Genomic DNA, 13,421 nt, shown 5'->3' with positions numbered 1-13,421 from the left:
TTGTAATATTCTTTACAACTGGGATATCCTAACAAGGACAGCGAAACATCCAGCCAGCATACCAAAGCCTTTACGCTTTCCAGGTGCTACAGGTCAGATGTATGTCCTACGTCCAAGGTATAAGGTACACATGTGCTGTATGAGCACTTAATCTACTGAATTTCTTTGCTACCAGTCCAAATGCTACCTTTGAATTCAGTCTGCAAGACATTCACAGCATGGGTTCAGCCACCCAACCTTCTAAAGATAAGTGCTCACGTTTTTACGTGTTATCCAGGAAGGCAGATTCCCCATAAGGATGGACATGAGAAGTGCCTTTTTTGTTTGGGTGCTACAGATGACCATTCTCAGTGAGAGATCTATCAGGAGTTTGTCCCTAAGACTTTCTGTAGCCACCTATCATTCCTTTCTATTTACCTGGAGAATAAATGTTTAAAAATTTTATCTCAGGGAACCATGGCCTCTGAATCTGCCTGCCCGACAATCAGCCCCTGCTTAAGAATAAAGCTAAAAGGCATTTATTGAATCTGTTGCTGTCCAGCCTCCTCCAGACATCTCTGTCAGGTAGGATGAAGAACCCAAGGACCATCCAATGCCAATGTCAGCTCCCTCTGTTGTAACCCAGTTGAAAGGCGAAACAGGGCTGCCTACCTGCACATCTCCTGAAGCTATGTCTACATCTGCTGCAGACAAGGAGGGAGAAAACCATCTGATAATACTGGAGGGGCCTATGGGAATTCCCCAAATACTTGTTAGGGAAGAGGTGTCTGGTACCCTAACTGAATCTAGGCAGGGCTATAAGCCACCTAGATTTGTCAAGATTGATTTCCCCCTTAATAAAGGATGAGAAGATCAAGCATGCAGTTCCTGTGGCAAAGGACTCTCATAAAGAACGGCAGGATTTTACTCAGGGGCTTTTCAATGCCCTTATGGCTTTAAAGCTCTCTCAAGGACTGTCTGTTTCTACTTCTGTTTCCTGGTGTTCCACTCCTTTAAAATGTCTTAGGGACTTTGATTTTTCTGATAAAGAGCCGGACTCTAGTGAACAGCCATTGGTTTACTCCTCTCAGATTCACTCTCCTCCTGCCCTGGGGACTGAAGAAGAGGATTCACTATTTCCCAATTCCCCTATGGAGGAATTATCCTTTGGAAATATTGCGGTTTGTATGACTAAAGATTTTAAGTGGGATTCTTCCCAGGATTCTGACATTGAAATGAGGTAGACTTACAAACAGACTCACCCAGGCCTTCTGCAGTAACTACAGTACTGGATGCCCTTTTAGACACTTTCTCACTGGATCCTGAAGATCCTAATTCCCAGCCTCTTGCTCCTAAGAAGCCTAGCAGGCTCCATAAAGTCCCTGAAACTCAAAAGTATTTGTATCAAAGCCCTTCTTCTGACACTGCTGTAATTTCCTTGGCTACAAACAGACCATCTAAGTTGCTGTCCTCCTCTAAGCGTTTAATTCGGATAAGGACAGCCATGCTATGTAATGGTATAGCAAAAAAGTGTACACTTCTGCTACCTTAGCTTTCAGGGTCATTAACTACCAGACCCACATGATGACTAGCTATGTACCAGTTCTGCTTTCTAAACCTGGATACATTCTGACTGATATGCCTGATAATGAGGCAAAGTGTTCTGCAATTTCCATTTTGAGTTCTGCTTCTCAGGTGGCTCTTCATTCCATTAAATGCAGTTATGATTCTGCAGATGCATCAGGTCTGTGATGAAGATGTACTCTTGCTTGTGTTTACTGGCTATACCAGAAGACATCAAAGATAAATTATTGAATTCTCTCTTTAGCCTATCAGAATCTCTTTGGCACTGCAGCTGCTGTGATTTTCAAGACTCTGCTGGATAAGGGTAAAGTCATGCTGGATCTGAAACAAATCTGCCTTTCTCTTGTTCCTAAGTTTCAGAGAAATTACCCATCTAAATCTTCTTTTGTTGGTATGCTGTCATGGTAGCCTTCTAGGGGTAAGCGGGCTTCCAAGAGATGTTTTTCTGACAAGCCTTCTCAGGGTACTAAAGGTCAAAAGCCTCCTTTCCCTGACAAATTTGTTTACATTTGACATTCAACCACTTCTACCCCTTGGCTAGATTTCTCTTCCCCTCAGGTTGACTCTATATTTTCCTGTTTGGCAACAGATAAGCATTCCATTACCCAGCATGGTTATTTTATGGTTTGAAAGTCCATTCCTCCATTCTCAGGCTTTCTCAACCTACTTCTTATCAGTTCCCTTATTTTCCTGTGGTTCTTCGGGATATTTTAGTACAAGAAACCATCCAGTGGAACCTCTATACAAAAACTGTCTCCACAAGATCTTATCTGTCTTGCTGCCACCCCAGTGTCTCCCTTACATACACACACACACACACACAAACACAATTACGTATCCTTGCCTATGTCCACAAACTGGTTCACAATTTTTCCATTAAGGGTTAATGATATCCTTTTCATACCAACATCCTCTTCCCTGGCTTTGTGGTAATATGCTGCTACCAGCATACCAGTCTGGAATATCAAGAATAAACCTACTGTTTATCCCTAAAATAAGCCCATCATTACATATCTGTAGGTTAGCAATAGATTTAAGCAGTCCCTCATAAAAAGATGGATGTCAGTAGTGGGAATGTCACCACATCTTCCCTATACTAATAAGCCACCACCTGCATGCTTTTAAATCTAAATTAATAAAGCTCTTTACCTGAGATAAATAATAAATGCTGCTCAGATATATATATATATATATATATATATATACACACACACACACACACACACACACACACACACACACACACACACACACACACACACACACACACACACACACACACACACACACACACACACACTCCTATATCTGGTTTCACTTCATAATCTCGAAATGCCGAAATTCCGAATTTCAGCATTCCAAGACCATGAAGCCGAACCATTCACAATACCGAAACCCACAATTACGAATCACACAATCACAAACATACACACACCATACACCACATAACACACACACTATTCAACCCACAGCACACAAACCACACAACCCTACACTACATATAAGCAGGGGGTCAAGCCCCCCTGCACCCCCCACACACCACCTACTGATATATACAAACTACGAGATTGCTTATAACATAAAAAAAAAAAAAACTCACAGCACGGCATTCTCCACTCGCTCTCACACAAATACACATCACAGATACACAAACCCAACAAATCCAACACTCACACTCATACTTACACCTTCCTACCCTTACCCACACATACAACATACAAAAACACACACAAACTCTCACTCACCTGCACTTTCAGGCACCATAACACTACACGCAATGTACCGGAAATGGATAAGCATGGATTCAAGATATTCTAATTTGCTCTTATGCATAATGAAATACAAAACTAAATGGAAGGCATACGTTTATACTACGCTAATGCCCTGAAGGATCATTTTAAGCCTAGCCAATAAACCAATATCAGAATCAAACCTTGTACCTTGTATTTATGATGAAGCCCTAAACCGTTATGCCAATGCTCCCCTCCTGAAGATGTTGGGAGGTCTGTATGAAATGGATGTGGAAGCAAATACAACTGTCAAAATATATGTATTTCATGGGATTATATTGCTGACAGCAGGATACACAGTAACACTCTTCTGACTACTATACACACACATGCACACACACCAGTTGAATGTAGTGAGATTAGAACCCCTATCTAAGAACACCAGCTAGACAACTCAGTACTTAACGCAAGCACCATGGCAAAAGTCTCCACTAGCATATCTGATCCTCTAACTACCAGTAACTACAGCAAAATAATTTGGGGCTTGAGCTTCTTTCCCAGATTATTGTTCATCATACATATTGCAAAAGAAAGGCAAAACTTGAACAATTTTCCTTAACTGCTTAAGAGAATCCCAGATTCAGTCTTCACTGTTTGGCTTCATCATTATTTTTTTAAGATGAATGTTTCTGCAGCCACATAACTATGGGGGAGAGAAAGCTATAGTCCAATAAAATTAATGCACCATTTGACTTGGAGTTACATTTCAAGGAGTACTGAACTTTAGGCATTGCAGATATTTGCATATCTGAGAAACCAGTTTCGTTTCATAACATCTGTGCTGCTTCCCACTGAACACAATTAGGTGTTCTGTATAGTTCACATAGTTTAAATTCTAACCATTTCAATCAACCAAAGAGATGAGTTGTACAAGTAATTTTATGATTCTATTTTTTTACTAAGATTTTTGTTTTATTTGATACTGATGAAATGCGACATTAGAATGTAAGTGTGTTTTGTTTTAATGTCAAGTGAAGAATCTCAGATCTCTGGAAGACTGAATAATTGATTAGATTTATGATATTATTTATTTGTTCAAATTGTGTCATTGTTACTGTGGTCTGATGATGCAATCTTGTTATTGTGAAAACACTTACCATTTTTATTTAATTCCATTTTGTTTTTTTATAATCGCTGTTGTTACGAGTTATTCTAGTTGTGTTTCTGTATGGATTTCATTATTTTTCTGGTGTCCTCTCCCAGGCAGTACACACTGTTTTACAGCACTTAGTTCATTAACTTTTAGATAGATGCGCACTTAAAGGGTTGGCATTTGGGCAACAAGCATGGGAATTTTTTATACCAGTGTCAGGATGTACAGCTGGGATTCTGCAAGAAGCAGAATACAAATGGATGAATCAAGGCCTAGGCTTTCTGGCAGAAAGTTGCACATATGTCACAGCTTATGCCAAGTCAGCTGGTTTGCCCTTCTAGCATGAGAGGATCTTGGAAAACAGAAACTATAACAGGATAAATCTAGCTGAATATTGTCAAGAGGGGTCCTGGATGTTATAGTTTTCATTGCTGAGTTAAAGTGGATTATGTCTAAAAAGATCACTTTTCCTGAGTTCAGTGACTGCCACTTTGTCAAAGTCAATGGCTTTTCTGTGCTATATTGTCACATAAATTCTTCAACAAAAAATAAAAAAAGCAAATGGGCAATGCCAAGAGACTGCAAGTTCATTAACTTGATTAGTCTGTAAGATCATCTAGCCTAATCTATGGGTATGGGCCCTGCATGTCTAGTCCTTGAATCATCTTCAACATTTTCAGTCATATTCACCCATCTCAGCTTCCTCTCTTTAAGTGTTATCATAGCCTCTCTACAAGAAGTCCAATACACCTTATAATCTGGCAGTCTTTACATCATAAAACTGATGTTATAAATCGCAAAACCAAATCAGTTTTTTTTATTATTTTACTGAAGACACCAAGAAGTAATAAAAGATATAAAATGCTTATGAAAAATGACTAATACTTAAAAAAAGTACAGATACAAAAGCAGGCCACAATACTGTAAATTTATGTCATTTATATTAAAATGAAAGTGTAGGTTAGGTCTACTTGTGCAGAAGGGTAAAGCCCTGACTATGAAGAGCAGCAGCTTGGGAACTTGTTGGATCTGTTGGGGAGGATAAGAATGACAAGACCTAAAGCCGCTCGCTGATGCTTTGATTAGAGTGTGAAGCAGGCAGGCATGTGCTTACGAACACACTCTTTGTGAAACAGTACATGCTGGACACCAGACATCACACAAAAAAGCCTTTCTATAAGGTGGTGGGAGGGAGCAGGGCCAACTGAATGATTCATGGGGAAATGACATGCACGTCTGAGACTCACTGCACACAAGTCCCTTGGATGAGAACATACGTGCCACGGAGATAGAGATAAAGAGAAAAACACTGCTGTTGGCTGCCTTTGTAACAGCGTCTCTCAGTTAGCTGCCAAGAAAAGGACTTGTCTGAGATGGTGGCTGAAGGTGGCAAGCAATAGCACCACAAAGAAAGCTTGAAAAATTAAAATCTTAAGCTTTTAAGGCCTTTAAAATGCTGCAGTGATTGGTATTCACAAACTTAATGGCAGTTAAGGGATCAGGTGCTTTAAAAAAAATTGCATGCCAGCCTTTTGTTTTAAAGTTATACCTTTGGGGCTGCCAATGTTCTCAGTTACAAGAAAATAAGAAAGCATGCTGGAGTATACAGATGAAGCATTTCCTTTCAGTCAGATGTGATTTTCATCACTTGCCCTTTATACACTAGCAAACATTACATGAAAATAATGCACCATTTAATTAGAAGCTTTCTTGTAATTATCATGTTATGCATTAGTAGTAGGCAGTGTGATGATGTGAGGTACTGCCAGCTATGCCAGGAGACGTAGGGGACTGAATGTGTAACATATGCCAGCATAGCTAGCCGGTATTTTGCAAATAATTATACGTCATTTGTATATTAAACTGATGCTTGTGTTGAAAAACGTATTTGTAAAGCTGATTGTATTAAAAATGTACCAACAGTGGGTCCTGACTGTATTGTAACTGATTAAATGTTTAAGTTTTAACAGAGAATACTGGATGAGAAGAGGTTAATCTCAGTCCAGCTAACTTTGAAAAATAGGAAGAAATTAAATTACTTAATTTAGGCCATAAAGATTGTATCTTACAGTTGTGACTGCAGCCAGAGATGAAATGTCTGTGCCAGAGAATGGTTTGTTAGCTCCTGTAGGAACAGTGGAAGCGTTTTATGGTTTTATAACTTCTAGATGCTATAACAGATCTCAGCAAAGCTCTATCTGTGTGTATGGACACACATATGTGCTAAATTCTGGTTCAGTTTCTAGCAATGGGGATAGTATGGGAACCTGAAGTCAGATGACCAGATGTATGCAATATCATTCTGTAATCTAGGACAAAAATGATGTTTTAATACAAGATGAGAGAGAAGTCTCAAAGCAGTCTGGTTTGGAACCAGACAAAGAAGGAAGAACACTCACCTACTTCATCTTGCCTTGCTCTAGTAAGTGACTAGGTATTAGTAATTCTTTAGATCATTTAGGAAAATACAGTTAGATTAGTTAAGTACTGTTTTCTGTATCTGTGTGAATCCATTCATCTGTGTTATTTTAATATTTCCTGTGACTGAAACTATGGTATTTATTATAAACAGATATTCCATATTTTCATGTTCTTTTATTATTTATTAATAAATATATTTAAAGTTTTTATTGTGGCTGGTCCTTTAGAGAATATTTTTAACCTTTGAGAGCACTTACATCTATTTGGTGACTCTGTGGCCAGTCCCGAAAGCCTTACTGCACTGGCCAAACACAATCATTTGTACTAATATTAATTTCATTCAGTATAATTGGGTACCCTAGTAAGAGCCTTGGAGTAGCAGATTTTTGGTGTGTCTGGGCAGAAAGGGGCATAGATAGTAAATCTGTGCCAGCCTTGCCCAAGTGAATGTGTGTCTGTGTGTGTGTGTGTGTGCAAATCAAACTTCCAAGAGTGTGTGCGTGTCAGCTGTGGACACTCAGCTGAGTACTGATCTCTACAGCTGTGCCAGAATAAAGTCTTACTGGGGGATCTGGAGAGAGAAATCCAGACCCTGGACTGAGTGTAGTCTCTGTGTGCTCTTAAGGGAAATTGTGCTTGATGCAAAGAGCTGCATCTGGAAAGACTGTGTGCATCTATTTTTGTTCCAAGTGAACATCCCTCTCCAGTGTCAGTGGTGAGGATTCAGACTCCTTGATTACTGTCCCAGAGTGGAGATGACACAAGCAGGACAACTCACTCCTAGTAAGCCCCAAATATACTGTGCTACCTATAAATTAAAATTTGTTATACTTACTTCCCTCTCTTTCTGCCATAACCAAAACATTAGATTAAGACTTCAAACAAATTCCACTGCTTATTGTACAGTACTTGTTTAAACCTCACTTTCCATATAAATTATACTTATGCTAGAACTACTTTATCTGTTTTTTCAATAATCCCATTTTCTCTTCTAATTTGCATACACTGTCATATGCATATTTACATTTTAAGCTCTTCAAATTTATAAATCCTACAGTTTTTTTCAAACTTATTCTAATACATAACAATAAATACATGTGTGGTACCCCCCTCCACATTACATCCTTCCACTGTACACACTTGTCTTTCATGTGCCTTAACACTTGATATTCCAGTTCACTAATAACTTATTTAAAGTATTCTCCATATAGTTAGTCCATTCATATATTCTCTTATACATTATTTGCCTTTTTCATATTCCTTCTTTTTTCTTTTATTACATCAAAAATTCACATCCATTGTATAGAAAATGTTCTTTCATTATTTTCTTACTGTGTCATTCTGTCTTTTTGTGCATATTTTCCATTTCAACTTCCATACAAAATATCTTACCTGACATTCTTTTATGTCATTTCTCTTTTCAGTTTTTCTTCTATTCCCCTTCTTAAAGCTTTCTCAATATTACTTATTTTTCCTGCAAACGCCTGCCTAAATCTATTACTTTTCCCGCTTCATCATACAAACTACAAAAAACAAATAAAAAGAAATTGGAAACGTTTCTGCATGAAACAGTTTTAACCCTCCTTTTTCTCTCTCATTGTTCCTTATGGCTCCTCCTATGAAGTTTAATGATGCCCCCCCCCAAAAAAAGACTAAATGTAACATTTCTTATTTGCTTGTCAGCATATGCACACTTGATAGAAAACCAGCCATTCTTAACAAATCTACATTAATTATATTTTTGGCTGGCATGAGATTCCCCAACTCCTCCTCTATAACCAACTGATCTTTGCCCATAAAATCATACACCAACCTGACAAAATCCACCACCCTCCAAAATTTAATAATTCCATACTCAAACAATAGGTCACTGTGCTCAAGTAATAGATTATTATTACATGTAACAAACGCCAACGCAGCTGGTGATTCCCTCTTCTCTGACTTCATATCTGTAAATGGAATGCTCTGCCCCATAACGCTGTATCCCAGTCTGCTTTAGCAAAGTTTAAACAAATGCTGAAAACTCATCTGGCAGATACTTGGCTATGACCTTGCACCAACCCTGGTTAATTCATCCTCAGTATCTGATGCTACCTAAACACTTGCAAACTACTAACCGTAGTATTCCAAGACTCAGTTTTCTCAAATCCAGCTCATTCCGATATACCATACATCCATCACACTATTTTCATTGTACAGTGTTTCTCAGACCAAACCTAATATTAAAACAACAAAAGAGAATGTATTATAACCTTTGCAGATGAGTCTATGTATTATACTGATACCTAAATCTGCAACATGGGGTCATCCCTGACAACTAAATATATAACCCCTAAACTGCATTTACTGTTACACCTCTTTACTTACTGTACTGTGCACTGTATGTTGTTATCCTACCTCTTTTTTCTAAGTGTAAATTGAATATTATTTGTATCAGTTCCCTATTAGAACCTTGAAGGTCCACTTTCCCGAATACGTAAACGCTGACACATCTTCATCGAACCGCGAAAACATCGATCGTCCTGAAGCGCGAAATCCAAAATGTCGAATCGTCATGGTTGGCCCTTCTGCGGTTCAGCTCCGTAAGGTAAGTGTGCGATAGTTACGGACTTTAGGGTTATGGTGCAGGTTAAGGTACGTACATAGATGGTAATGTATGTCACATTTAGTGTAGGGTTAGAAGTAGGGTTTTGTTAAATGTATGTGTGTGGATTATTTATTTTGTTTGGGTATAGCTTCTTAAGGTTAAGTGCGCAATAGTTACGGACCTTAGGGTTAGGTTGCAGGTTAAGTTAAGTGCATACATGGTGGAATATGCAAGATTTAGTTTGGGGTTAGATGTAGGGTTTAGTTTAGGGTTCTGGGATTATAGCTAAATTCACTAAACTAGGTATAAATCCCTACGTCACAAGATGGTTTGCCAACTGGCACAGTGACAGAACCCACACTGTAAAAGTTGCAGACTCCAAATCTGACCTCAAAGCAGTGACAAGTGGAGTACCACAGGGTTCCGTCCTGGGACCTCTCCTGTTTGGTATCTACTTCTCTGAAGTACAGGCTAACACAGAAGGCCTCTGGCTAACGAAGTTCACAGATGACTGCAAACTAGGAGCCATAGTCAAGTCCCCAAATGATGTGGACATCCTACAGAAGGGCCTCACTGAGACAGATGCCTGGTGTCAGAGCCATGGCCTCAAGCTCAATAAGTGCAGTGTCATCACCTTTGGTAAAAACTATGTACCCATGAACTACCAGATAGGCAGCAATCTACTTAACACCAAATGCGTGAAAAGAGACCTTGGGACCCAGGTGGACAGTATCTCTCCTTTGATAGTCACATCGCCACAGTAGTCAGGAAGTCCTTCTATGTGGCACACCTCATCATAAAAGGGTTCTCATCCAGGAAAAAAGAGGTCATTGTTCCCCTCTACTCAACACTCATTAGAGCCATTATAGAGTACAACGCCCCTTTTGGAATGTACCTCACAAGACATCTGCAGCAGCTGGAAAGGCCGCAGAAATACCTCACTAAAAGAATCACAGACCTAAAGCAGATGCCCTATACTGACTGTCTAAAAAAACTCCAGCTATACTCTGTGGCATATCGTCTACTCAGAGGCGATTTCTGCTTAACATACAAGGCCATGTCAAACCCTGAGCTGATGGACATGCTCCACTTAAAGAAATCCCAATCCGTCAGAGCCATACGCTCCAGGGATCTAAACCTTGTCATCACAATGAACAAAACATGCTGGAGGGATAGGTTCCTGACCCACAGACTCCCCATACTCTTGAATAGACTGCCCATACATGTCTAGCAGAGCGCATCCTTGGCGTTCTTCAAAAGGAACCTTGACGATTGGATGAGAGATAGGAAATTCACCCTGGGGATCATGTCAGTCACCCTGCTAGACAGAGGTCCAGGGAAGTAAATGTTGCGGGAAGAAATAGCCAGGGAATTGTTATGGCTAGGCTTGTATAGGCCCTAGGGCCGATAGCCTAGTACCAACCTATGAACCACCTGTACTATCAAATATTCTTCACATAGATGCTAAGCTATAGCAGCAGCCAGAGAGAAGCTGTCATGGAAACACACTTCATCTTTACCAATTACCACACAATTATGCTCAGCTCATTTGTGTGGCTGGTGCTGGAAAAGATCAACATATGTAGTGTATGATAGTGGCTGTATGCAGCAGTTGGAGGTATGAATAATGGCAGTCTACCCTGTTGGTCTGTGATAGTAACAGTGCTCATCTGTTGCCCATGGGTATAGGTGGCACTCTTCATTCTCTGCCATGCACAGTAGGAGCACCACAGTAAAGTGATATTGGAAGCCTTGCATGGCCATGAGTGAAGTGTGTATATTTTCTTACCACGTTAAAGTCTAGAAATGGGAGTGTAGGAAAGAGATGAAAAGGGGAAGCAGAGTAGAACATAAGGTGAACAACTAAGGAATGAGCAGGATGGTGTGGAGAAGGTGGGGTACATATTTTTCTTCTAGCCACATGCCCATTTTTCATGCATAAAGAGAAGACAAGTTATGGAAGATAGTGAGGGAAGTAAGGAAGGTAAGGGAATTAAGGTAGCTAGCAGGGAAGATAGACAAGACTGACAGGGGATGTGCTAACACAATGATACAGGGGGAAACACAATGGTGAAGGAGTCATCAAGCAAACATAAAGATGAGAATGGTGAGGGGAGGACTGTAAATCCAATATCGGTAGGCACACACACAAAAAGGGAGGAGAACACCAGGACTGGGAATAGGAAGAAACTCTGCAGCTGCAGTCCCTGCCAACTATGATCTACAGTGGAATTAATTGCCACCCTAAGTATTATCACCACAGACTCCTGTTTTAGATGGTGGAGACAGTGCAGGGCAATGACACGTTTCAAAGTGTTGCTGAAGAAGATTTTCCTTACGGTCAATATGGGCATCCAACCTAATGTGAATAACCACCCATAATGTCTGCCCGATGCCAAGTAGTGACAGCAGTGTCGCTACCACTGGCACTGCTGCTGGCAGGTACAACAGTCCCAAAATCTACTGCAAGGCTGTCTGCACTGGATGGTGCAGGTAGGGCAGGAGGTATGGAGGTGACTCTGGTAGGCTGGGACCCAGATGATGTGGGTGTTCCTGGTTTGGGGAGGGGGGGGTTGGTGGTAATTTTGCTGCTGGTACCTGTGGGGAACTGACAGGCCTTGTCTGAGGAATGGGTGTAGATGCTGATGGTGCTGCTGTCTTTAACAGTAAAATAAAAAAGAGAAACAAATTAATATAGAAAATAAATGTACGTAATAGAAAAAAAAAGACAGAATGGAGGAGAGAGAAATACAAATATATGAAAAAATAAAGCACTGATATGTACTTGTACTATGATACATATAATATACACTTCAAAATTTAACTAGGCTATCAGCCAAGGCCATAATCCCCTGCATTCTGAATGGCAAAGAATTAATGTGATAAGCTACATGGATAAACTGACATGGATCTGTAGTCCAAGATACAGTAATGGGATACCTGAGACAAATGTATATGTACAAAATAAAAATGATGCTCAGACATACATTCCCCTTGCATATACTATAACTAAAGGAAATAAGTATATTCATAAAATGTGTCCATGACACAAATGTCCACCCACCAAAAAATATTGCTCAAACATATTTGCACCATCTAATGTTGTAGTTAGTATAATGGGGTGTTCTTGTAGGCACTCCAATCTCCTCACATGCATCCGCCTATTCACTGCAATGTCTTCAGATGCTATGGAGAGAAAAACAGCAGTGTGTAAGATCTATGGATGCCAGAGACTGGCAGATTGCATGTATAGCTAACATAAATTCTAGTTACAGTGCATAGTTGGTGCCTGCCATTTAACTTCTTCCTCCCATCAGCCTATGAGGTCAGGATTGCAGTACCTCATGTCACTGTAATAGTGACAGAAATGCTAACCTTGAGCGTGGGATGTCAGTAGAACAGATAACAGCCTGGGCCAAACTATTTCAGGTTTCAGTCTTACACGCAGGCTCATGACAGCCTGGGCTGGTTTTGGGGGAGAAAGATTTCTGTCTTTTCTAGGGTTGTCACCTTTCCATTGTGCCATCAGGATCAACACTTAAGCACATAAGTCACGCCATCATAAAACCTAATGTACTGGTCATAGCTGACTCCACTGTGAGACACACAGATGTTCCCCTCACCAGGCTGGATAAGGAGCAGGTTACAGTTAGCTGCCTGTCAGATGGCAGGATCCATCAAGCCAATCAAGCACTCAAGTCACTCAACCACAAGTACAGGTATTAATCTATCATAGTCCATGTGGAGGTGAATGACTTGAGACGTACTTCACTGGACTGTATGACGGGAGAAATGACTGAGCTCTCAGATTATGTGTCATAGGCAGATATAAGCCTAGCCTTAAGTAGCATTCTACCTTCTCCAAGGATGATGCCACAATACAAACAAAAAAATGATTGACTAACAATTGGCTTAGCTCCTGGTGTCAGTCCAAGGGATCCAATATGTCAGCCTGGGAGGACATGGT

The 13,421-nt window shown here is 40.1% G+C and overlaps 1 protein-coding gene across 1 annotated transcript in view; it reads right to left on the bottom strand.

Annotated features, from left to right (window-relative positions):
• The window catches only part of MSH3 (mutS homolog 3), a 3,764,176-nt gene that overhangs the window by 1,063 nt on the left and 3,749,692 nt on the right, over positions 1 to 13,421 (bottom strand). The window lies entirely within an intron of this gene.

This window comes from Protopterus annectens, chromosome 2.part2 (genome assembly GCF_019279795.1).
Source record: "Protopterus annectens isolate FY-2018-M chromosome 2.part2, PAN1.0, whole genome shotgun sequence".
NCBI lineage: Eukaryota > Metazoa > Chordata > Ceratodontiformes > Protopteridae > Protopterus > Protopterus annectens.
The sequence above is the reverse complement of the archived record's forward strand: the minus strand, read 5'-3'. Positions and strand labels throughout refer to the sequence as shown.